Source organism: Schistocerca serialis, chromosome 7, assembly GCF_023864345.2.
Source record: "Schistocerca serialis cubense isolate TAMUIC-IGC-003099 chromosome 7, iqSchSeri2.2, whole genome shotgun sequence".
Classification (NCBI taxonomy): domain Eukaryota; kingdom Metazoa; phylum Arthropoda; class Insecta; order Orthoptera; family Acrididae; genus Schistocerca; species Schistocerca serialis.
This window is the reverse complement of record NC_064644.1, coordinates 620,541,775-620,566,079: the sequence shown is the minus strand read 5'-3', so window position 1 is coordinate 620,566,079 and position 24,305 is coordinate 620,541,775. Positions and strand designations below refer to the sequence as shown.

Sequence of the window (24,305 nt, the reverse complement as noted above, 5' to 3'; positions counted from 1 at the left end):
ATCTCTCTTGATTCTCTAAAAAATTTAATTCGATTGACAACGGATATAAGGCGATCTGTTTTGCTTAGCATATATCCCGAAGAATTAATCTAAGATAGCGAAGGGTCGGAGGGTTGCAGATGAGCCGTTTAACAGACCTGTTTCCTTCGACCGTATATTTACTGCTTGTAGGAACATGCACACACCTGAACTGGAGTTAAAATTTAGCAGCGCGCACTCTCGATTGCTGCATCTACGCTAGTTTCACGTGGTTTAGCGGAGAGGTATCCGCTGCTCGTTTTGTCAGTCTCATGAGGCTCATGCTGAGAGCATCGTTAAGTGTAGATCCACTGAATGTGTGTGTGTTCATCGCAAGTCCGGTTAAAGGATCGAAGTTTTCTAATTAGTTGCTGCGTTTGCCCTACTGGCCCAAAAATAGAATACAATAAAGGTCGAATTGCTGTATTTGACTGTCCCAAAATATTACGCCACGAAGCTTAACAATTATTGCTCCTTTGAATCATCGCACAAATTCCGAAGAGCTAGTTTTGAAACAAGCGACCACGAAATACGAAATCAACAGAAATCGTTCATCAGAGGAAGCACGTTGTTGATGCATGAGACAGTGCGACATTCTACACAGATTACTCGTATCAAGCGATTGGAAAAGAAGTGCAAGGCATTACCGTATTCAAGAGGGGTCGTCGGCTGCATGCACATAATTGCAGGCCAGTATTACTGTAATTCATTCACGAGAGAAGTGGCTTACAAAAATTTTGTTCGACAGATTTTTAAGAATTGCTTATCACTCTGGAGCCTTTGTCTGGTTTGAGTAATATAAGTGAGTGAGAAGATTCAACTAAGGTCGGTACGTTTCGTCGAAGGATTCTCGAGTTGTCGCGAGAACGTTACGGTATGCTCAAAATACGTACTGTAGTCGCAGACGCCGCAAGATGTTGTACATCACGAAGAAGGTACTGCAGAAATTTCAAGAGCATACATGTCGAAGAACGATGGGCAACATATTCTCACAAAATGCTAAATACTGGGAAATCAGAACAACTGGATTCGTTACGATGGTTTGTTTACAGGAGACCTTCCCTGTTCCACGTGCGAATACAAAAAGGAAGGCAGAAGTGCTGAAACACTCTGTGCCACACACCGTAAAGCGGTTTGCGGAGCATATGTGTCGAAGCTGAGTGATGCACGATTCACAGGAGATTCCCAAGCTAAAATACTAAGGAAATACGCGTATAAACTTTGGAAGTGGTTTCGACAATGCTCGGATTCACTTACTCTCATTAGCACACACAGCATTCAGTAGTAGCAGCTTTTGAAATTGTTGCCTACAGTATCACATTTCAGCGTGGACTTGTTATGATGGCTGAATATGGATTGGTCGCTTACCTCCATTGTTTTTCGTCACAAGTCTGCTTCTCTTCAACAGTTAACCTTCTTTCAAAACCTTATTTAACTTCTAAGTGCTAAGAACGACAGCAAACTCTGTAATCACTGTATTCCTCTCGAAGAACTCCGACACACGCCCGGATGACTTGAGCTCTCAAAGCAGACAGGTGCTAACCAACGGCAGAGTCACGTCGCGCGATTTTCTCATTGTTGTGAGCCTGCCCTGGAAATAATATTGGTGATGATGACAAGCGTCCGCATTATTGGGTTTTGTAAGACTGATTTTAGCGTTTTTGGACTCCTTCAATTGAAAGTGTAATGGACTCCCATATTAACATAGAAACGGTTATTATATTTTTGAGAGGGCCATTCTAGTTCTTTGTGGCAAGTGAGCTACTAATTAGTAGCTCATTTGCCACAAATGCCGTACAGTCTAGAATCGGTATGCCGATGAGGAAAAATCGCCGTGGGCATTCAGGAAATCATCCCACCGACGCATCAGACCGGAGATAACCGTTAGCTAAAACAACAAGTCTGCTGGTTGACGAAGTCCGTAACTACCTGATACACATCCTCCGACAGGTACAGCTGATTTGTAAAGGTCTTATTTTAAGAGAGCGCTGGCGTGATAATCCATCGGGATGAGAGCAGTACTACAGGCCGGGTGTTCAAGTGGCTCCCACTTACCTTGGCGTGACTTGTACATTACGACATTTTCGATGTGGGGACGTGCGTTATCATGAATCAGCAGCTCCGTATGATACTTCCTGGCAGATTAAAACTGTGTGCCGGACCGAGACTCGAACTCGGGACCTTTGCCTTTCACGGGCAAGTGCTCTACCAACTGAGCTACCCAAGCACGACTCTCGCCCCGTCCTCACAGCTTTACTTCTGCCAGTACCTCGTCTCCTGCCTTCCAAACTTTACAGAAGCTCTTTTGCGAATTTTTTCGTAGTATTGGATCAGAAATTCTATTTAAAAATCATGTTTTGTAGCAACAAGTCCTATTAGTCCCCACTTTTTCTGTGTAAGTTCAATGTAGCTCCCTTTTAGACCTTTAAGAAAGATTTAACCGTTTTGCGGTATGTTGCACAGTGGAATAGTAAGTAGTGTACGGATAATATTTTGTTATGAACCGACAGAGACGGCTAACTGGGCCGCAACTGCTACCGGCTTCGTAACGGTGTTGTAACTGAATGTCAACGTTGGAGACCAAAAGTACAAACAATCTACGAGCGCATTTCATCAGACTATGCGACTGGGAAACCGAGAACAACCGATTCAGCATTTCGGCAACAGTGCGGAACAGACAGAACGTGCTACATTAACGAGGCTACGTGTAGTAACTTCACTTAGAGGTGTCATAAGAATACATTTTGGGATGCAAAGTTCACATAAAGAAACTCTCTGAAACCCTCTAGTCAAACACTAGAGCGGACGAGAGTGTTTACAGGCTTGGAAAAGAGAGGATATTCAATCATCTCAGTCACCAGTGTGCGCGAGGGGGAGGGGGGAGGGTGATAGTTCCACTTCATCCCCAATTTACAGGATGCTCTGGTGAATTCAACTACCGTCTACGAACTTCCGGCAACTTGGATTCCACTGCTGCAAATCTACAGCCGTCCGCCTCAAAGGAGACTTCTGATAGACGATCCACATTCCTGCCGACCACAACAGTGGCTGACTGGCGATGGAAGGGGGGGGGAGGGGGGGAAGCCTGTCTTTCGTCGATGAAGAACCGATCTACCTGTCTTCAGGCTGTTCAGCTTCACCGCCACTGGGGCAGTACAAGTACAGCAATACCGGCTGTGTGTTGCTGCTGAGTCTCCTGCCTAAACACCACCTCGACAACCGACAACAGGCACGAGCAGATTCCTGGGACCGAGCCTCGGTGCGGCTCCAATCGTCGAGAACGGTGAGCCTACGACGGACGTCCACGGCCACGCCGGGCTGCGGGGACGCAGCCTCCTGCGACGTAGCCGCTGCGCTAACAACGGGGAACACGGGACCTGTGTTCGGCAAGTTCCTCCTTGCCTGGAACACGTGAGGCAATACTGACCTTACGACTTATCTTAGAAGAAAGATTAAGGAAAGGCAAACCTACGTTTCTAGCATTTGTAGACTTAGAGAAAGCTTTTGACAATGTGGACTGGAATACTCTCTTTCAAATTCTAAAGGTGGCAGGGGTAAAATACAGGGAGCGAAAGGCTATTTACAACTTGTACAGAAACCAGATGGCGGTTATAAGAGTTGAGGGACATGAAAGGGAAGCAGTGGTTGGGAAGGGAGTAAGACAGGGTTGTAGCCTCTCCCCGATGTTATTCAATCTCTATATTGAGCAAGCAGTAAAGGAAACAAAAGAAAAATTTGGAGTAGGTATTAAAATCCATGGAGAAGAAATAAAAACTTTGAGGTTCGCCGATGACATTGTAATTCTGTCAGAGACAGCAAAGGACTTGGAAGAGCAGTTGAATGGAATGGATGGTGTCTTGAAGGGAGGATATAAGATGAACATCAACAAAAGCAAAACGAGGATAATGGAATGTAGTCGAGTTAAGTCGGGTGATGCTGACGGTATTAGATTAGGAAATGAGACACTTAAAGTAGTAAAGGAGTTTTGCTATTTGGGGAGCAAAATAACTGATGATGGACGAAGTAGAGAGGATATAAAATGTAGACTGGCAATGGCAAGGAAAGCGTTTCTGAAGAAGAGAAATTTGTTAACATCGAGTATAGATTTAAGTGTCAGGAAGTCATTTCTGAAAGTATTTGTATGGAGTGTAGCCATGTATGGAAGTGAAACATGGACGGTAAATAGTTTGGACAAGAAGAGAACAGAAGCTTTTGAAATGTGGTGCTACAGAAGAATGCTGAAGATTAGATGGGTAGATCACATAACTAATGAGGAAGTATTAAATAGGATTGGGGAGAAGAGAAGTTTGTGGCACAACTTGACCAGAAGAAGGGATCGGTTGGTAGGACATGTTCTGAGGCATCAAGGGATCACCAATTTAGTATTGGAGGGCAGCGTGGAGGGTAAAATACATAGGGGGAGACCAAGAGATGAATACACTAAGCAGATTCAGAAGGATGTAGGTTGCAGTAGGTACTGGGAGATGAAGAAGCTTGCACGGGATAGAGTAGCATGGAGAGCTGCATCAAACCAGTCTCAGGACTGAAGACCACAACAACAACAACATGGCACTGACGCGCTACCTCTCGCGCTTTCAAGCAGCGCGGACTCGGCACGTTCGCTGATAGACAGCACAGGGAAGAAGACTGAGTGACTGTAAAATTCCCGCCAAGAAATGATTTTAATTTAATACGTTTCGTTAGCGCCTTGGCGTTCTGCAGGATCACTCAATCTCGCTCTCCGCTCGACCTCCTGATAACAACACGACAATTGCTCAGATCATAATGGGGTGAATATGGATAAGACCTTTAAATCAGGACCCTAGGAACGATAATTCTAAATTGATTTTCGTAATCTGTTCAAGGGGAGCCGGAGGTGCCTATGCTGCCCATGTTAAAATCACTAAGTTTGAGGAACATTTATGAATAAACTACCAAATAGAAAAATTTGAATTTTTCTTTTTTTTACATATAGAGTGGTTTAGTATTGCAGTTATGACAGAGGGATTTTGGAGTATCTTTTCTAGTTTCCTTCCAATTAATTTTTTACTAATGACCCAAATTTTTTTACAAATAATTGCTTTATAATTGAACTGAAATGACACTACTGAACATATTGCCAAATGGCTCTGTTACAATGTAAGTTTGACCACTAGGAGTGCTGTATAAAAATTTCATCTCTCTAGCGTGAGTGGATTTTGAGAAAATGTTCCTTATATTCGGAAAATTCTAATTTACGGGAAATGGCTATCAAAGTTTCCCAATACAGTCCTGCACAATAGGATGGATTATCAGGGTCTTCTTCTTCATCCTCCAAAAATTTCCTCTTCTGTCTTCTCTTCTAGCCTGTTGTTCCATCATATTTCATATTCGTTTCTCTTCTTTCTGCTCCTCTTATCCTTTCTCTGTCAATATTTCTTAGTGCTCGTACAGTGTTCACCCCAGCTGTAAATCCTAATGCCTTCAGAACTTCGCTGGCCGCCGTGGTCTAGCGGTTCTAGGCGCTCAGTCCGGAACCGCGAGACTGCTACGGTCGCAGATTCGAATCCTGCCTCGGGCATGGATGTGTGTGATGTCCTTAGGTTAGTTAGGTTTAAGTAGTTCTAAGTTCTAGGGGACTGATGACTACAGATGTTAAGTCCCATAGTGCTCAGAGCCTTCAGAACTTCACACCTCACACTGTTCCCTTGGTTGTAGGTTGCTATTGCATTATGAATGCCAAAGTGCAGTGTTTTTATGCTTACAAACACCCTTTTAGGAATCACTTTCCAAATCAAATTGTTTACACTCTCATTAGGATTCTGCGTCTTTCCGTGTAGACATTTGTGTAACAATTCTGGCTGTGCTAAGTAATGAAAAATTGGTTTTATAGCATTTATCACAGCTGCTGGCAAACCATGTTTGTGATCATAGTCCTTTTTTGCATTATATTTGCACCAGGAATCTTTTGGGCACAGGCTGTGTTGAGGGTATTCATTGGAAGAGGCAGTATGAAGGAACAATGCCCACACTGCTTTTCGCATGTCACTAACATTACTAGTATTTTGCCTTATAGCATACCCATAGTATCTCTGTAGACGTTCAATCACCTCATCAGTAAGCCTGCCTCTCCCTCCTATTGTCTTGCCATCACTGAGCTTACTTGAACCAAAAGTTTGTTTGAGCCTTTGAAGCCGTGCACCCATACGCTTTTGCACATGCCCAATGCATTCCAACTTTTCAACTACAAATTCATTTCCATATGGTTTCGGTTCCTCTATAGTCTTGAAACCTTTGGAGTTACCATCCCCAAGGTAGTATTTGTAACTAACGTTGTATCTGGGAACTGAACGTTCAAGAATTTGTTTCACTCCATCCACTTCCATTGCTCCACTTGACCCACTAAAATTTGCCTCACAGGTTCCACTGTGCTCTCCTTTGATTTTGTTTTTGCACCTACAATGTTTTGATAATATTGCAACATCTATCACTTTTGCACTATCACCACAAGTAGCAGTTACAACCCCATTCAGGGATTTATGACCCCTCTTTTGCCAGGAACCATCTAATGCCACTACCAAATCCCTAGAACCACCGTTCATTTCTACAGATTCCTCCACAGCTTCCTTCATGGTTTTCAAAGCCACATCTTCAACAGAAGATCCTACCAGTTCACAGTAGTACCCAAATTTGCTTGGAGGCGATGGCAAGTTCATAATACCACAAAACAGTTTACCAGCAGCAGACCCTTTTCCAATGGATCGAAGACCATACATAAGTCGAACATTCACATCAACCACTCTAGATCGTCCATTTTCACCAAAGAGACTGGCATGTGAAATGTAGAAAGTCACTTGATACTTGCAACATGCACAGATTATCTTCATCTCACAAGCTAAAGCAAAGTGCTTTGTTATCTCTAGTCCCACTCCTACACTTGAACACATTTTGCACAGAACACTTTCTTTCAGCACAGAAGATAATAATCCAATATTCAGTACTTCGTTAATATCATCACTGTCACTAACATATTCACGAAATCTGTCACTTCCACCAGTCAGCTTCTTGCTAGAAGATGTCACAGGGCTATGGCTGGCCATGTGTTGCTTAGCAGAAGAACGCACTGTTTCAGTAATTGTAGTATCGCAACTTGGTATTAGTGTTAATTTTCTTTTCCCTACGTTCTTCCTCTTCTTATATACACGGTTACTAAAACGTGGCATCGTAACCAGAACAACGCTTTACACAAGAAGTATTATACTACCAACAACAGGCGCAACACTGAACTAATTCGAAACGGTAAACAGCAAAGAGACGATGTTCCGCGCTCTTAGCGCTTCATTTGGCACAGAAAACAATGTAGCCAACCCTTGCACACTCGCTGTATGCGTAACATAAGGCGCTGTATGCGTAACAGACGGAGAAAATCCCAAGCAGTTCGCCAGGAAGTCACGAGAGGGTGTTAGATGCATTCAGCGGCTGCCCATTTCCTCTGCAGGCGTGGGGGAAAATGGTAATAACTCCACTTCTAGTTCGCGTAGAACAATAATTCAAAGTTTACATTAAGGAGGAATGTTCCAATTAATTTTCGGTAGCAAAAAAAAAAAATCATAATTTTTTGGATTTGACCACCTCCGGCTCCCCTTAACTCGATTGCGGGTGTTCATTATAATAATGGTGTTAGAAAGGAAAATAACGTTATCGAATCATAGGGTTATAAAAATTGTAGTTCCAGTTTCAAAACGCTGTAAACACCTAACCACTTCTCAGAACTATCTATAACTTGAACGGATTATTATTGAAAAAGGGGGAAACGCTATAGGAAAAGAAATACGAAAGTTTTGCCACCAGATGGCGCAGTAAGGGGAAAAATATGCAAAATATAAGACACATGGTAAACGGCTGTTTTTCAGTTTGCGTCTGAGATACTCAGAGTAACTATCTCAATGCAGGATCGCAAGCTGCTTGTAAAAGCTCTTTTACAAGAACGGTGACTGTGCGTCAGTAGCTCTGCAGAAGTTCTGGACACTCAGGGGTATGGAAAAGATTGTTGGTCCGATATCTGCCAAGGGTTTGGAGTAAATGATAACCATATTGCTGAAGAAATATTCTGCATTGCCAGGGGGCTCGAGCAGAGGTGTGTAAAGATGGAGTGCACTGGGAATTACCTGAACTTTGGACATGCCTGTGAGAGCGGTGCATAAAATTGTACGAAACATCATGTATCCATACCCGTACAAAGTTACTAATTTTCAGGACTTGCTTCACGCTCGCGTGGATCTAGATAAAGGTTTGCTCTAGGATTCCTTACTCGCCTGGCAGTGTACGATGAGCGACCATGGAACATTCTGTAGACGGACCCCGTTTCTACGAGTATTCCAAGGATCTGTTAACCTGTGGAACAATGCTTCTATGGGAGTACAAAAAATTCGAATAAGTTCCTGTTTATTTAAAGGACTCTGACTGAAAAGCAGGTTATCAGCTCCCTCATTTTACCTTTTTCAGTACCTTTAAAAACTTTCCCAAAAATTGCGGCTTGCGAACGTACTCGGGCTTTTCTTAACATGCGACTCACCTCAGAGCCCCACCAGCTCCCCTAACCAAACCCACTAGTCCATCGCTGTAAGTCACTCAAACCCATCCATTTCTGCCGAGTGATATTTTTCCGGAAGTCACACTATAAATCACTACTCTCATTTATTCTGCACACCAACGTGGCTAGTCATTTTGTTGCCACACCCCCGAATAATTTTAGAAATTCTGACTGAATGTTATCTATCCCCTCTCCATTATGTGACCGCAACTCATCGAAAACTCTCTTAAATTCTTACTCTAATGCTGGTTCTCCTTGCCCTTCCCTGTCGACTTCCGTTACTTACTTTTTCCATGATGTCATCAGGCAAGTCCTCCCCTCACAGAGGCCTTCAATGTACTCTTTCCACGCATACGTTCTCCCGTATTCATTTAGTAGAGGAATTTCCATTTCACTCTTAATGTTAACGCCTTCGTTTTACTTTTCTATATGCTGAGTCAGTCCTTTCGACCGTAATTTATTGTCCGATTGCTTCGTATTTTTCATGTAGTCATTTCGCCTTTGCTTCCCTGGATATCCTATTTAGTTCCTAAGTGTTTTGCACTTCTATATTCCTGAACTTGCCTGAACATTTTTGTAGTTCCTTCTTTCGTCGGCCAGCTGAAGTATTTCCTCTGTTATACATGGTTTTTTCGCAGTTACCTTTCGTGTACTTACGTTTTTCTTTCGAACGTGTATGACTGCCATTTCTAGAGACGCTCATTTCTCTTCATCTGAACTGCCTACGGACTAATATATTCTTCGCAGTGTCTATAGCTTCAGAGAACTCAAAGCCTACGTTTTCATTCCTTAGTACTTCCGTAACCCACTATCTTACGCACTGAATCTTTCTAAATAGTCTCTTGATCTTCAGCCAACTCTCCATGAATACCAAATTGCGGTTTGAATCTATATCTGCTCATGGGTAAGACCTACAATTCAGTATCTGATTTCGGAACTTATGCCTTACAAAAATGAAATTCAGCTGGATTCGCCGTCTATTTCCTGGCCTATTACAGGTATGCCTCCTCCTCTTGTGACTTTTGAAGACAATATTCGCTATTAGCACCTAAAAATGTATTGCAAAACTCCGTTAGTCTTTCTCCTCTGTTATTCCTGCTACCTAACTCGTATTCTCTCCTAAACCCTTCTTCTAATCCGTCTCCCACAGTCTCATTGCAATCTTTGGCTGTGAAAGATGTTGTGTTCAGGGCTCCCATTACGAATGTAGCTCAACTGAAGGCACAAACTGCCCAACGCACTCTCAACGTGACCCCTGACATACTCCGATCTGTTGTGGAACATGTTTTTTCTCAATCTCGACTTGTGCAGAAAACGTTGGGCAGCATGTTGAACATACCTTGGAACAGTCTCGCGACAGGTAAAAGCCAATTGTTTGTTGCTTTTCATGAAATTACTGGGTCCACAACAATGGAAAACAGATTTTTCCTCTTCTGATGATGTCCGCAGTTCCTGGTCTAGTGGCTAGCGTTTCTGCCTCTGGATCACGGGGTCCCGGTTTCGATTACCGGTTCCCAAGGTTTACTTCCGCCAGCACCTCTCTCCCACATTCCAAACGTCGCAGCAGTTGCCCAGCACTGTCACTCCTGGGAGATGGGATATTTCAGAGAAAGGCGCTAACTAAAGCTAGAAACTGACAACAATAACAAACAGATGCCTCAAAAGCTATGTAACTGCAAGAAGGTCGTGAAAATGTGTAAAAGAAAACATTGTGTAGAAAGCAAAAATTCAAAATTTCATCATTACAAAATATTAATTGGGACAGAACGCACATACGCAACAGAAACATTGAATTGAGGAGCAATAAAGGAAAATAAATGTATCACTAAAATGGTATGAAGGAGTATGATAGACAGTAAAAACATTTAAAGTAACAAGCAATAGAGATGAATTGTTACAGCGTAGAAAAGGCCACGCACGGAATTGTTTTTTGCGGGCTCTTGGTATTAGGTTCCTATTTGACCTAAGAACATAGGGTAGAAATATTTTTCTTTAGCCCGGATCTGCGGCCATTTTTATAGACGTTCTGACATCGGTTTTGCTGTGGCTTTTTTACAGTATAATAAGCAACGTTTGATCGACGACCCGGAGCTGGCGCTCAGGAATAATGGATGAATCGATTAGTTCCATTCGCAAAAGATTGTAATTGGGCTGAAATTAAAGCTCAGTTAATGATACCATTTGTATGTGAACCACCCGGATTCTATGAGGAAATACAGTCGCCCTTAAATAACTGCTGACTGGAGTGAGACTGATGGTTCAAATTTGGTCCACTCACGTGTCAGACCTTCATCTAAGATAAGTTTCAACAGTTTTAAAACAATCGTGCTTCGTTTGGATTTTATGTACAAGAAACACCTTTTCTTGTGAGGATTCCGAAGCGCGTCACTTCTACACTTGAAACTGATACAAAACGGGCCAAACACAGCACGAATGTAGATAAATACGGCTCAAACACTGCACGAATGTAGATAAATAGAGTCAAAACAATTTTGTTTTAATCGAAGAATGTTGATCCGTTATCGAGATAAGATGGTTTAGATTCGAGTTTATTGTAGTACATAAAATTCGTACTTACTTGAATCGAATGCGCGTAAACTGTTTCAAGTAAATCAAACAAATACAAAACGCCTTAGTACGGCAAAATTGAAAACTCGGTTTCAAAAATTTAGATAGAGTGGGATTTTATGTGGAAAATACACGTTTATGTGAGCCTTTCTAAGCACGCCACGTCACTTCTATGTTCCCAAATTGCGCGAATCGGCTCAAATGTCGTAAGAAGTTAGACAAAATCGTGTAATTAATGGCTATCCTATTGTTTTGTGAAAGCTTTATCCCTTGCCACGATATAGCGGTCTAAGTTTGCACACAAATGCAAGTAAAATCCGGTTTTCTGTGAATAGCACAATCTGAGACCGTTTAAAGTGACAGAGGTGATACTAATAAATTCAGTCCTACTGTAAACGTAAGAAACGTTTGCCAAAATCTTTTATCATTCGTCTTTTACTTGCACAAAAGCATGCGTTTTCACGTGAAATTGTGTTTCGTAGAAATGCATTTCATTTTTAGCTGTGTATTTGGACATAATTAAAATAACGTTTATTGCATTTGATTATCATTTCCTTGTTAATGCGTTTACATTTTATTCGCCAGTGTCTTATAACTCTCGAAAAATCTTTGGACATCAAAATAATGCATGTAACAAACCATAATTATGCCCAGCCCTGTATAAAATGATGTACTGTTTGCTAGAGCATTCAAAGCTCTGTAGACGACCACTCAGACAGTTAAACTAACCTACGAATTGGTACAAAAAAAAGTGTCAGAAAAGAGGTCACCTTACTTCTAAGCAGTAGATAAGGTTTTTCTATGTTTTCTTAAACACTAACGTGCTGTCTTACAGAAAATTTATTTTCGGACACAACACGCTTAATTTCGTCATTTTTCGTACAGGATTGAAAAGTTGATAATATTTTGTCGTGCATAGGACGCTTCGCTGTTCGTCTGTTTATTTCAGCCAATCATACTCACTCGTAATTCGGTGTGGTAGTTGCAAAATTTCGTGCCAAAATTAATTATGTGAAATGTTCTGGCGATGGATTTTTAATGTTCAATTTTTGTTATTATTGCAAGATCCGGGCAATCACAGAGTGTCGGATTATTGGTAATTTGGAACTCCAATCTTAGACGTGTAATGGGGCTTATTAAAGACACGACTGGCAAGGAGGGGAAGAAAGCCAGTGTGCACTCCGTATGCATACTGGGTGGAGTCATTCCAGAAATGGATCGGGTCCTTCCGGATGCCGTGAAGAAAGAGGTTAAAGCGAACAGCAGGTGGTGGCTCAAGTCGGTAGCATTGATGTGTGTCGCTTTGGATCGAAAGAAATTGTGGTGTCACCGCCAGACACCACACTTGCTAGGTGGTAGCCTTTAAATCGGCCGCGGTCCGTTAGTATACGTCGGACCCGCGTGTCGCCACTATCAGTGATTGCAGACCGAGCGCCGCCACACGGCAGGTCTAGAGAGACGTCCTAGCACTCGCCCCAGTTGTATAGCCGACTTTGCTAGCGATGGTTCACTGACAAAATACGCTCTCAATTGCCGAGACGATAGTTAGCATAGCCTTCAACTACGTCATTTGCTACGATCTAGCAAGGCGCCATTATCATTTGCTATTTATCTTGTGATGCATGTACCGTCAGACCGATGTTCACCAATAATGGATTAAAGTTAAGTATTCCAGAAGCTACGTACTTTATTTGCTAGTATCCATTACTTGACCTGTTCCAGACCTCACGCCAGCCTGCGTGAGCTTAAACGCATGCCTTTCGGCTTCCTCCAAACCCCGTGGATTGGCTCCTGCCAATCCACAACAGAAATTCTCTCTGGTTTCGAGCGGCTAACAGAGTGGCAAAAGCTGCTAGTCCTGGTGGCGAGATGAAGGAGAGCGCAGCGTTTGCAGCATAGTCGACAGGACCGATCGCGGGGCTCTGGTAGAGAACCGAGTGGAGGGTCTAAATTAGAGGCTCAGACGGTACTGTGACAGTGTAGGCTGGAGATTCCTCGATTTGCGCCGTAGGGTGCTTGGGTTTCGTGCTTCGCTGAATAGGTCAGGAGCCCACTACACACATGATGCGGCATTAGCGGGTAGGAGGTGCCGTGTGGCGTGGACTGGGCGGTTTTTAGGGTTACAGAGTCTCGGGGAAAGACAAAAAGGGGTTCTGTCTCAAAATGTGCTAGATCAACGTAGGTCTAGGAATCATCGGTTTAACAGTTGTAAATTGTTGTAACTGTGTTGGGAAAGTACCAGAGCTTCAAGTGGTAATACACTCCTGGAAATGGAAAAAAGAACACATTGACACCGGTGTGTCAGACCCACCATACTTGCTTCGGACACTGCGAGAGGGCTGTACAAGCAATGATCACACGCACGGCACAGCGGACACACCAGGAACCGCGGTGTTGGCCGTCGAATGGCGCTAGCTGCGCAGCATTTGTGCACCGCCGCCGTCAGTGTCAGCCAGTTTGCCGTGGCATACGGAGCTCCATCGCAGTCTTTAACACTGGTAGCATGCCGCGACAGCGTGGACGTGAACCGTATGTGCAGTTGACGGACTTTGAGCGAGGGCGTATAGTGGGCATGCGGGAGGCTGGGTGGACATACCGCCGAATTGCTCAACACGTGGGGCGTGAGGTCTCCACAGTACATCGATGTTGTCGCCAGTGGTCGGCGGAAGGTGCACGTGCCCGTCGACCTGGGACCGGACCGCAGCGACACATGGATGCACGCCAAGACCGTAGGATCCTACGCAGTGCCGTAGGGGACCGCACCGCCACTTCCCAGCAAATTAGGGACACTGTTGCTCCTGGGGTATCGGCGAGGACCATTCGCAACCGTCTCCATGAAGCTGGGCTACGGTCCCGCACACCGTTAGGCCGTCTTCCGCTCACGCCCCAACATCGTGCAGCCCGCCTCCAGTGGTGTCGCGACAGGCGTGAATGAAGGGACGAATGGAGACGTGTCGTCTTCAGCGATGAGAGTCGCTTCTGCCTTGGTGCCAATGATGGTCGTATGCGTGTTTGGCGCCGTGCAGGTGAGCGCCACAATCAGGAATGCATACGACCGAGGCACACACGGCCAACACCAGGCATCATGGTGTGGGGAGCGATCTCCTACACTGGCCATACACCACTGGTGATCGTCGAGGGGACACTGAATAGTGCACGGTACATCCAAACCGTCATCGAACCCATCGTTCTACCATTCCTAGACCGGCAAGGGAACTTGCTGTTCCAACAGGACAATGCACGTCCGCATGTATCCCGTGCCACCTAACGTGCTCTAGAAGGTGTAAGTCAACTACCCTGGCCAGCAAGATTTCCGGATCTGTCCCCCATTGAGCATGTTTGGGACTGGATGAAGCGTCGTCTCACGCGGTCTGCACGTCCAGCACGAACGCTGGTCCAACTGAGGAGCCAGGTGGAAATGGCATGGCAAGTCGTTCCACAGGACTACATCCAGCATCTCTACGATCGTCTCCATGGGAGAATAGCAGCCTGCATTGCTGCGAAAGGTGGACATACACTGTACTAGTGCCGACATTGTGCATGCTCTGTTGCCTGTGTCTATGTGCCTGTGATTCTGTCAGTGTGATCATGTGATGTATCTGACCCCAGGAATGTGTCAATAAAGTTTCCCCTTCCTGGGACAATGAATTCACGGTGTTCTTATTTCGATTTCCAGGATTGTAGAAAACACTGATGATCAAATCGTTATAGGCACTGAAAGCTGGCAGAAGTCGGAGATAAGTTCAGCCGTAGTATTTGCAAAAAATCTAACGGCATTCCGAAAGGATAAGGTAAACACAGTCAGCGTTGTCTTCCTTGTTGCTGTTAGAAGTAGTTCTACTCGTAGCGAAATTTAAGTAGGTAGTTCCTGCGAGTTAGTATGGGTGGATGTCATTCGTAGCAACTGTAATAAAATAATAACTAGATCGTTTTATAGACCTCCCAACTGAAATAACACAATTCCTGAAAGGTTCAAAGAAAACTTCAGTCTAATTTTAAACCTGTACCCGACTCATACAGTTGTAGTTGGTGATGACTTTAATCTACAATGGATATGTTGTCGAAAATACATGTTTAAATACGGAGGTATGCACAAAACATCATCGGAAGCTGTGATAAACGCATTTGCTGAAAATTATATCGAGCCCATGCCAATAGTAAACGGATTCGAAAACACTGTTGACCTCTTAGCAACAAATAGTCCTGCGCTAATAACGATCATCAAAGCGGATGCAGGGATTACTTTACACAGGGTTGTCGTAGCGAGACTAAATACCTTAACTTAAAAATCCACCAAAAATAAACTAAAAAATCCTCTAGTCATGAAAGCTGATAAAAATTCGCTTGACGCATTCCTAAGGAGCAATTTCCACTCATTCCAAATTAACAATGCAAGTGTAGACCGGTGTTCAAAGAAATAGTATCGTCAGCAATTGAGAGACTTATGATGTGTTGGCCGAAGAGCCAACACCGTGTTGCTAGAGGAGGCCGAAATGCACGCGTTTAAGCTCACGCAGACTGGCGTGAGGTCTGGAGCAAGGTAAAGTAGTTGAGTCTAGTAAGAAAAGATCGTAGTTGCTGGAATACTTAACTTTAATCCATAATTGGAGAACATCGCTCTTGTTGATACATTAATTACAATCTCAATATAAACTGGTAATGGCGCCTTGCTAGGTCGTAGCAAATGATGTAGCTGAAGGCTATGCTATCTATCGTCTCGGCAATTGAGAGCGTATTTGTCAGTGTAGCATCGCTAGCAAAGTCGTCTGTACAACTGGGCGAGTGCTAGGACGTCTCTCTAGACCTGCTGTGTGGCGGCGCTCGATCTGCAATCACTAACAGTGGCGACACGCGGCTCTGACGTATACTAATGGACCGCGGCCGGTTTAAAGGCTACCACCTAGCAAGTGTGGTGTCTGGCGGTGACACCACATTCCTCCCCCGCAAATCGGCGTATGGTTGTGTTATAAAGCTTCCGCCCGGCGTGGGGAGGACCCCATGTTGACGTATGCGACGAGGTGGGGAGCCTAACAACAGGCGAGGCTGTGCCACCCGCACCCTGCCAATCGATCCGAGGGGAGCTAGGAATCGCCTGAAAACCTAGTCCAGGGTGCACGCCAACATGCGGTGTATGCGCCCGCAGAGAGACAGGAGGGGCCGAAGGGTCGACCTCCATCAGAACGGGGCACCCGACGGGCGAAGACGACATCTGGTCCGGAGCGGGCAAGAGTTCCATGTCGGAGGACAGCTGGTCACGGGAAGCGATCGGCGACGCGTGACCCAGGGAGGCGCTTGGCGTCTGCAGCGAATCGTCCACTGCGGGCGTCGCCGGCGGGAGAACAGGCGGCGGCGGCTGCGCGTCGCCAAGGGGCAAAATGGAAGGCATCGTCGGTAGCACCTGGGGATGAGGCGAGCCAGTAGATGGGTCCTCAGGGCGCTGACCGGACGGCACCGTCGCTGAAAGCAGACGGGGAGCGGCAGAACCCGTGCGACGCCAGAGGCGCAGCTGATTGACGTGCCGACGCACCTCACCTGAGGCCCCCAAAACCAGATACATTGCGCGGCCGAGGGAACGAAGAATGCGCCCTGCGAGCCAACGCCGTGAACCTCGATATTTGCGATGGGATACAACGTCGCCTGGAGCAAAAGCAGGTGGCTGCCGCTGCACAGGAACCTGATGCGGCAGATGCAGCAAAGACATCAAGGTTCGATGAGGACGACCGTGGAGCAACTCAGCCGGCGAGCGACCATCTCGGGGCTGAGAGCTATACGAGGACAAGAAGAGCAATAACGCGTCCTCCCGAGAATGCGACTCTTTCAGCTTCAACATCTGTGACTTGAAAGTGCGGACCAATCGTTCAGCGGCACCGTTTGACTGAGGCGAAAACGACGCGGACGTCAGATGTTGAATACCATTGGCCTTGCAGAATGACTGACATTCTGCGGACATGAATTGTGGGCCATTGTCGGAAACAATAGTCTGTGGAAGACCTTCAATACAAAAGATAGCGGATGACGCTTGGATGGTGGCAGATGACGTCGTGAAAGACATTCGGACAACAAAACGAAAATTACTGAATGAATGTACCACAACCAACCAGCGAGCATTCCAGAATGGACCAGCAAAATCGATGTGTAAGCGTTGCCAAGGGGAAGTGGCTTTCGGGCATGCAAAGAATTTCCGCGGTGGTGCGGATTGGTGTTCGGCACACGACATGCAAGAAGAGCACATGTTCGGAATCGCTGCATCGATTGCGAACCAAGTACAGCACTGACGAGCAAGTTGTTTCGTTCTCACTATACCCCAATGTCCTTGGTGGAGAAGCTGTAAGACAGAGGACTGCAACGAACGTGGGACCACGACCCTGGACTGATCATTATCAGAACGGAACAGCAAAACGCCACGTCGTACAAAAAGTCTCCCCTTGTGAGAAAAAAATCGGCGAACCAACGGATCCTCGATCCGTGACTTTGACAAGGGCCATTGCGTAGCAACAAAACGCAAAACGGTAGCAAGGACAGGGTCAGCAGCTGTGGCTGGAGCTACACGACGAAAATCAATCGGAAACGATTCGACCACATCATCGGTTTCCGCATCAATGAACATGCAAACAAGTGTGGAAGAATCGAATGCTCTATCCTCAGCAACAGGCAAACAGGACAACGCATCAGCGTTTCCGTGCTTAGCAGTGGACTGATACAAGATATCGTAGCGGTACTGCGAGAGGAAAATAGAGCAAATGAATTTCTGCGCTGTACGTGGAGGTACAGGCTTGTTCGGATGAAAAAGCGATGTCAAAGGTTTGTGGTCTGTGATGATGGTAAAGTGACGACCATACAAGAAATCATGAAACTTAGTAATGTTCTTCAGACCTTATCACGCAATGCGTTGGGAACATTGCGCGCTCTGAAAAATTTCGGTTGCGCGTTTACTTTCAGTTCCAAATGTGCTTTATAGTTCTTAGCGCAACCAAGGCCCGGTGCAAAAATGTCTGCAAACTCTTCACAGAGACGAGAAACACTGTCCGAAGGCACAGTCTGGTTCACTGATAGGACCTGATTGACTATAGACAAGTTAAACAATTGAAATAGATCTAAACCAAACAAGTTCACTGCAGAAGAAGAACGAAGGACGTAAAATGACACAAGTTTTGTTTGTCCCTTGTATGTTGCAAGAAGGCTGCACTGTCCTAACACAGGGATATTCTGACCGGAATAGCTATTTAACTTAACATTTGCGGCATGCAACAGAGGTGTGCCCAGTTGTTTGTACGTGTCTTTATTGATCAATGAAACTGCAGCTCCGGTATCGAGCTGGAATGGGATCACGTTTCCATTAATGTCCAAGTCTACAAAAAGTTTATTGTCCTGCTGACGACAAGAGCGACTGCCTTGTGCAACGTGAACTGACACTGGTACAGAATCACTTGCGACTTGACGGGATTTCCGTCGATGTCGACGCACACTATTTGTGGGACGAACACAGTCACTGTTAGAGAGAGTGGCACTGGGTGGAGTGGATAGAACTACATGAATATCCATGGGCGAAGGTTCACAAACCTGAGTATTTGTGGTTCGACTCCGATTCCGGCGGGAAGTAAAGGGCCTGGAATGGTTGGGAATGTCTGATCTGAGCTTTTTCTGGCAAACACTCTGAACATGTCCTTTTTTATTACAGAAAAACCAAATAGCTTGACGGGATGGGCAATTCTCACGCGAAAGTCTAGTAGCACACCGCGGGCATGATTTTAGCACTGCATTTGCTTGCTTGCGCGGCACACGTAGCTGAGAGCTTGGCGGCAGCTGCGCGGACGGGCGCGAGGGCTGTTTACTGTTTCGTGCAGCATGCCCGGCGGGCCGGTTAATGTGACACACACCTGGCGAAGTTTCAAATGATTCCTAAGCAAAGTCAAGTGTGTCTTGCCTATCCAATATGTCCATCACTTGTTGAAGGGGGGGATTGACTAGTTTCAAAATCTGTTCCTGTATACGAACATCAGAAACGTTCTGTGCAATTGCATCACGTACCATAGTATCTGAATAAGGGAGGCCACATTCACGCTCAAAAGCACAAGCCCTAGTAAGGCCTTGCAAAGTTGCAACCCACTCCACATTAGTCTGACCGGCCATACGTTTGGTACGAAAGAAAGTATACCTTCTTGCAACTACATTGACTGATTCTTTGAAATATGCATCTAATGAAGACAAAATTTCGTCGTAGGACAGCGTTGCCACATCGTGTCGGGGAAATAATTTCACTATCACATGGTACGTGGACACGCCGACACAAGAAAGCAAATAAGGCTGCCATTCGTTACCCTGAATTTTGTAGGAGCCGAGATGGAATCCAAATTGGCGTGACCACTCCATCTAGCTTTTCAGTGCAGCATCAAAAGGACGAAAAGGTGGTGCAAGGTTGTGGCTGCGGTAGCGATGGAGCGGCGGCCGCCGCATCGTTGTGCATTGCACATTGACCCTGGACGAGATGTCCAAAAGCATCCAATAAGGCCTGCGTCTGCTGATTCTGCAAGCAGTAAAATTCGAACAGTACATCTGGAGATTGTGGCGAAGCCATGACACAAGTAATTTAAGCAAGTATAAAGAAGACCGTTTTTACACTCGTCGCCATATGATGTGTTGGCCGAAGAGCCAACACCGTGTTGCTAGAGGAGGCCGAAATGCACGCGTTTAAGCTCACGCAGACTGGCGTGAGGTCTGGAACAAGGCAAAGTAGTTGAGTCTAGTAAGAAAAGATCGTAGTTGCTGGAATACTTAACTTTAATCCATAATTGGAGAACATCGCTCTTGTTGATACATTAATTACAATCTCAATATAAGCTGGTAATGGCACCTTGCTAGGTCGTAGCAAATGACGTAGCTGAAGGCTATGCTAACTATCGTCTCGGCAATTGAGATCGTATTTGTCAGTGTAGCATCGCTAGCAAAGTCGTCTGTACAACTGGGCGAGTGCTAGGAAGTCTCTCTAGACCTGCCGTGTGGCGGCGCTCGGTCAGCAATCACTGACAGTGGCGACACGTGGGTCCGACGTATACTAATGGACCGCGGCCTCTTTCCGAGTAGTGCTGCGCGGTCTGGGATCCTTACCAGATAGGATTAACGGAGTACATCGAGAAAGTTCAAAGAAGCGCAATACGTTTTTTATCATCGCGAAGTATAGGAGAGAGTGACACTGCCATGATAAAGAATTTAAGGTGGACATCATTAAAACAAAGGCGTTCTTCGATGCGGCAGAATCTTCTCAAGGAATTTCAATCATCAACTTTCTGCTACGGATGCAAAATTATTTTTTTGACGTTGACGTATGTACGGAGAAACGGTAATTATAATAAAATAAAGGAAACCAGAGCTCGCACGGAAAGGAATATGTGTTCGTTTTCTCCACGCCCTGTTTGAGATTGGAATAACTAAGAATTATTATGGAGGCGGTTCCATGCACCCTCTACTAGGCATTTAAGTGTGATTTGCAGAGTATCAATGTAGATGTAGATGTTATTGCTTTGTTCAAACAAACAATGACAAGAACTTTAAGATACGACATAACAGCACCATGTATGCTTTTCGGTAATTTATTATTTGTTGCTCAAAACTTTCAGCGTTCGTATGCTTCATTACAGAGTCACTTTTTTCTTGTTGTGATTGAGATGAAACATTCCATTTACAAGATCATTCGGAAATTTTCTAAATTTTGAAACAACACATACGCTTAGCTGACAAGCCGGTTCCATTTGATCACAGATCTGTACGATTCCCAATAAGATGGGTGTATGTTGGTCAGACTATCCTAGGACGTGGTTACCTGCGTGTCATGATACATTATGAAGATACTTTGACATTTCATAGTGGTCGATTGTAACTTTGTGAACTGTTTCATAATGAGTTTTATCACTTGACTCTTGTTGGCTACTTTGCAGCTGCTTTTATGAAGCGAAATGACGTAACGTCTCTTGTAGCTGTTGATATAGGCTTCGATGCTGCTACTTCACACGAACCATGTTCACACGTCATTTTTTGTACAGCCATTCACATTTTTGTTCGCATCCTAAGTTTATCTATATATTACGGTTGTATCGTAAGTTTAACTAGGCAGCATAAACTATTTGTATAAATATTATCAAAAACTTCGAACAGTATTCAATGTCTTGTATGTATCCTATTTTTGTCTGCTGTTATTTTTTATACTGTGTTGAGCATTTATCTTTACAATGCGTATATGTATAAGATGTGTGACTACAAAACAAAAAATTAAGAATAACAAATAAGAAGAATATGCAGAATTAGGAAATACAAATTATAAAACAAAAAAGAAAAATAGTAAAAAATAAAAACATATGAAAAGATAAAAGCAAAAACCGTCGTACAAGCATGTGACCTTGGAATGGTGGTCACGCTCGCGTGCTCTGAGGACACAGCATGCGATACTGGACAAGTTCAACCATCCCATGTTGGTAATCGTAGAGGAGAATAACTAACGGTGCCCAACTCAAAAAACATGGTAGAAAAGACAATAAAAAAACCTATACCGGCTCGGTCGTCGTCCGAGTCAACAAAAATATACATCGGTTGGCCAGGTGTGGCGGTCTAATGTCAGAATTGTGATATAGTAAAAGTTGGGACACACGAATGAAAAATGCTCTTACTGTAGCATAGAAAAGGTGAGTACCTCCTGGGCAAAGCAGAGATGCAGAAGAAGGAAAATTATCTTCCAACTTCAAAGAAATTTAAATGGAAACGTCTTGACATACTAAACAATATACAGTCCCATACACCTGAAGAGCATACGTGTAATTTCTGAGAAAGTTTTTCTACAGCGACAAAATTTCTGGGGCTGGATTTGCTACTGTTGGGATGAAAAAACATTTTATTCTTTATTTTTTTGGGTGGGGGTGTTGATTTTTTTTCCTCAAAGGGACAATTTCTCCCCAAGCCCACCACCTGTTACTTGTACGGTAAGAGACGTAAGAACAAACTTATGTGCTTCTAGGGAGTGGGATGTATCTACAATAGGAAGTATCCAAGATACGTGTTTGCTTGTACGAGTATATACACTCCTGGAAATTGAAATAAGAACACCGTGAATTCATTGTCCCAGGAAGGGGAAACTTTATTGACACATTCCTGGGGTCAGATACATCACATGATCACACTGACAGAACCACAGGCACATAGACACAGGCAACAGAGCATGCACAATGTCGGCACTAGTACAGTGTATATCCACCTTTCGCAGCAATGCAGGCTGCTATTCTCCCATGGAGACGATCGTAGAGATGCTGGATGTAGTCCTGTGGAACGGCTTGCCATGCCATTTCCACCTGGCGCCTCAGTTGGACCAGCGATCGTGCTGGACGTGCAGACCGCGTGAGACGACGCTTCATCCAGTCCCAAACATGCTCAATGGGGGACAGATCCGGAGATCTTGCTGGCCAGGGTAGTTGACTTACACATTCTAGAGCACGTTGGGTGGCACGGGATACATGCTGACGTGCATTGTCCTGTTGGAACAGCAAGTTCCCTTACCGGTCTAGGAATGGTAGAACGATGGGTTCGATGACGGTTTGGATGTACCGTGCACTATTCAGTGTCCCCTCGACGATCACCAGTGGTGTACGGCCAGTGTAGGAGATCGCTCCCCACACCATGATGCCTGGTGTTGGCCCTGTGTGCCACGGTCGTATGCAGTCCTGATTGTGGCGTTCACCTGCACGGCGCCAAACACGCATAAGACCATCATTGGCACCAAGGCAGAAGCGACTCTCATCGCTGAAGACGACACGTCTCCATTCGTCCCTCCATTCACGCCTGTCGCGACACCACTGGAGGCGGGCTGCACGATGTTGGGGCGTGAGCGGAAGACGGCCTAACGGTGTGCGGGACCGTAGCCCAGCTTCATGGAGACGGTTGCGAATGGTCCTCGCCGATACCTCAGGAGCAACAGTGTCCCTAATTTGCTGGGAAGTGGCGGTGCGGTCCCCTACGGCACTGCGTAGGATCCTACGGTCTTGGCGTGCATCCGTGCGTCGCTGCGGTCCGGTCCCAGGTCGACGGGCACGTGCACCTTCCGCCGACCACTGGCGACAACATCGATGTACTGTGGAGACCTCACGCCCCACGTGTTGAGCAATTCGGCGGTACGTCCACCCGGCCTCCCGCATGCCCACTATACGCCCTCGCTCAAAGTCCGTCAACTGCACATACGGTTCACGTCCACGCTGTCGCGGAATGCTACCAGTGTTAAAGACTGTGATGGAGCTCCGTATGCCACGGCAAACTGGCTGACACTGACGACGGCGGTGCACAAATGCTGCGCAGCTAGCGCCATTCGACGGCCAACACCGCGGTTCCTGGTGTGTCCGCTGTGCCGTGCGTGTGATCATTGCTTGTACAGCCCTCTCGCAGTGTCCGGAGCAAGTATGGTGGGTTCTCACACACCGGTGTCAATGTGTTCTTTTTTCCATTTCCAGGAGTGTAGGATGTATCCCCTAGTGGGGATGCATGCATCCTAAACTTCAATGACCAGTTGTATCATACCGCACGACAAGGCAAATGTTATTCTGGTAGACATGATGACATGTTTCATGTTATATGATATCTTGTACGATGTTACTTGACTTGACATGACACATTATATTACATGGCATGTGTACTAATACTAACAAGTAAAAAATTGCGGGTATGTCAAGATATTTTGATTTAAATGTCTCTGAATGTGCCAGACAAGTAGAAAAGGTAGTTCCCTTCTTTTACATCCTTAAGTCTGCACATGCCTTCCTTGCCTTTTTTGTACTATGATAGCATTTTTCATTCTGGCATTGTTATGTAAGATATCGTTCAGTCTTCCATCATTCCTCCTTGTATAATGTTTACGTAGCCCCTCTCGGATGCAAGCAACTAAAGTCAACATGCAAAAATAACAGGTACACGTATTTTCTTAACCCGTAAACTACTGTTTCATGAATAATGTATGCTGTTACATCTTAATATCCCCATTGCTATTTTTTAATTCACTTGATGGGTTTTGTAGATTTTTAGTTTATAAGTCTACAATCTGGATGACTGAGGGATCTCGCTTTATAATATCAACCAAAAGGATATTGCAACGCTGGTACTGCTAAAGGCTGAAAACAAG

At 45.0% G+C, this 24,305-nt stretch overlaps 1 non-coding gene across 1 annotated transcript; it reads right to left on the bottom strand.

Moving 5' to 3' along the window:
* Positions 1-2,171: 2,171 nt before the first annotated feature.
* Trnas-uga (transfer RNA serine (anticodon UGA)) lies at positions 2,172-2,246 on the bottom strand. The gene has a single exon. It is a non-coding gene; the product is annotated as a tRNA-Ser (tRNA).
* Between the last annotated feature and the right edge of the window lie 22,059 nt (positions 2,247-24,305).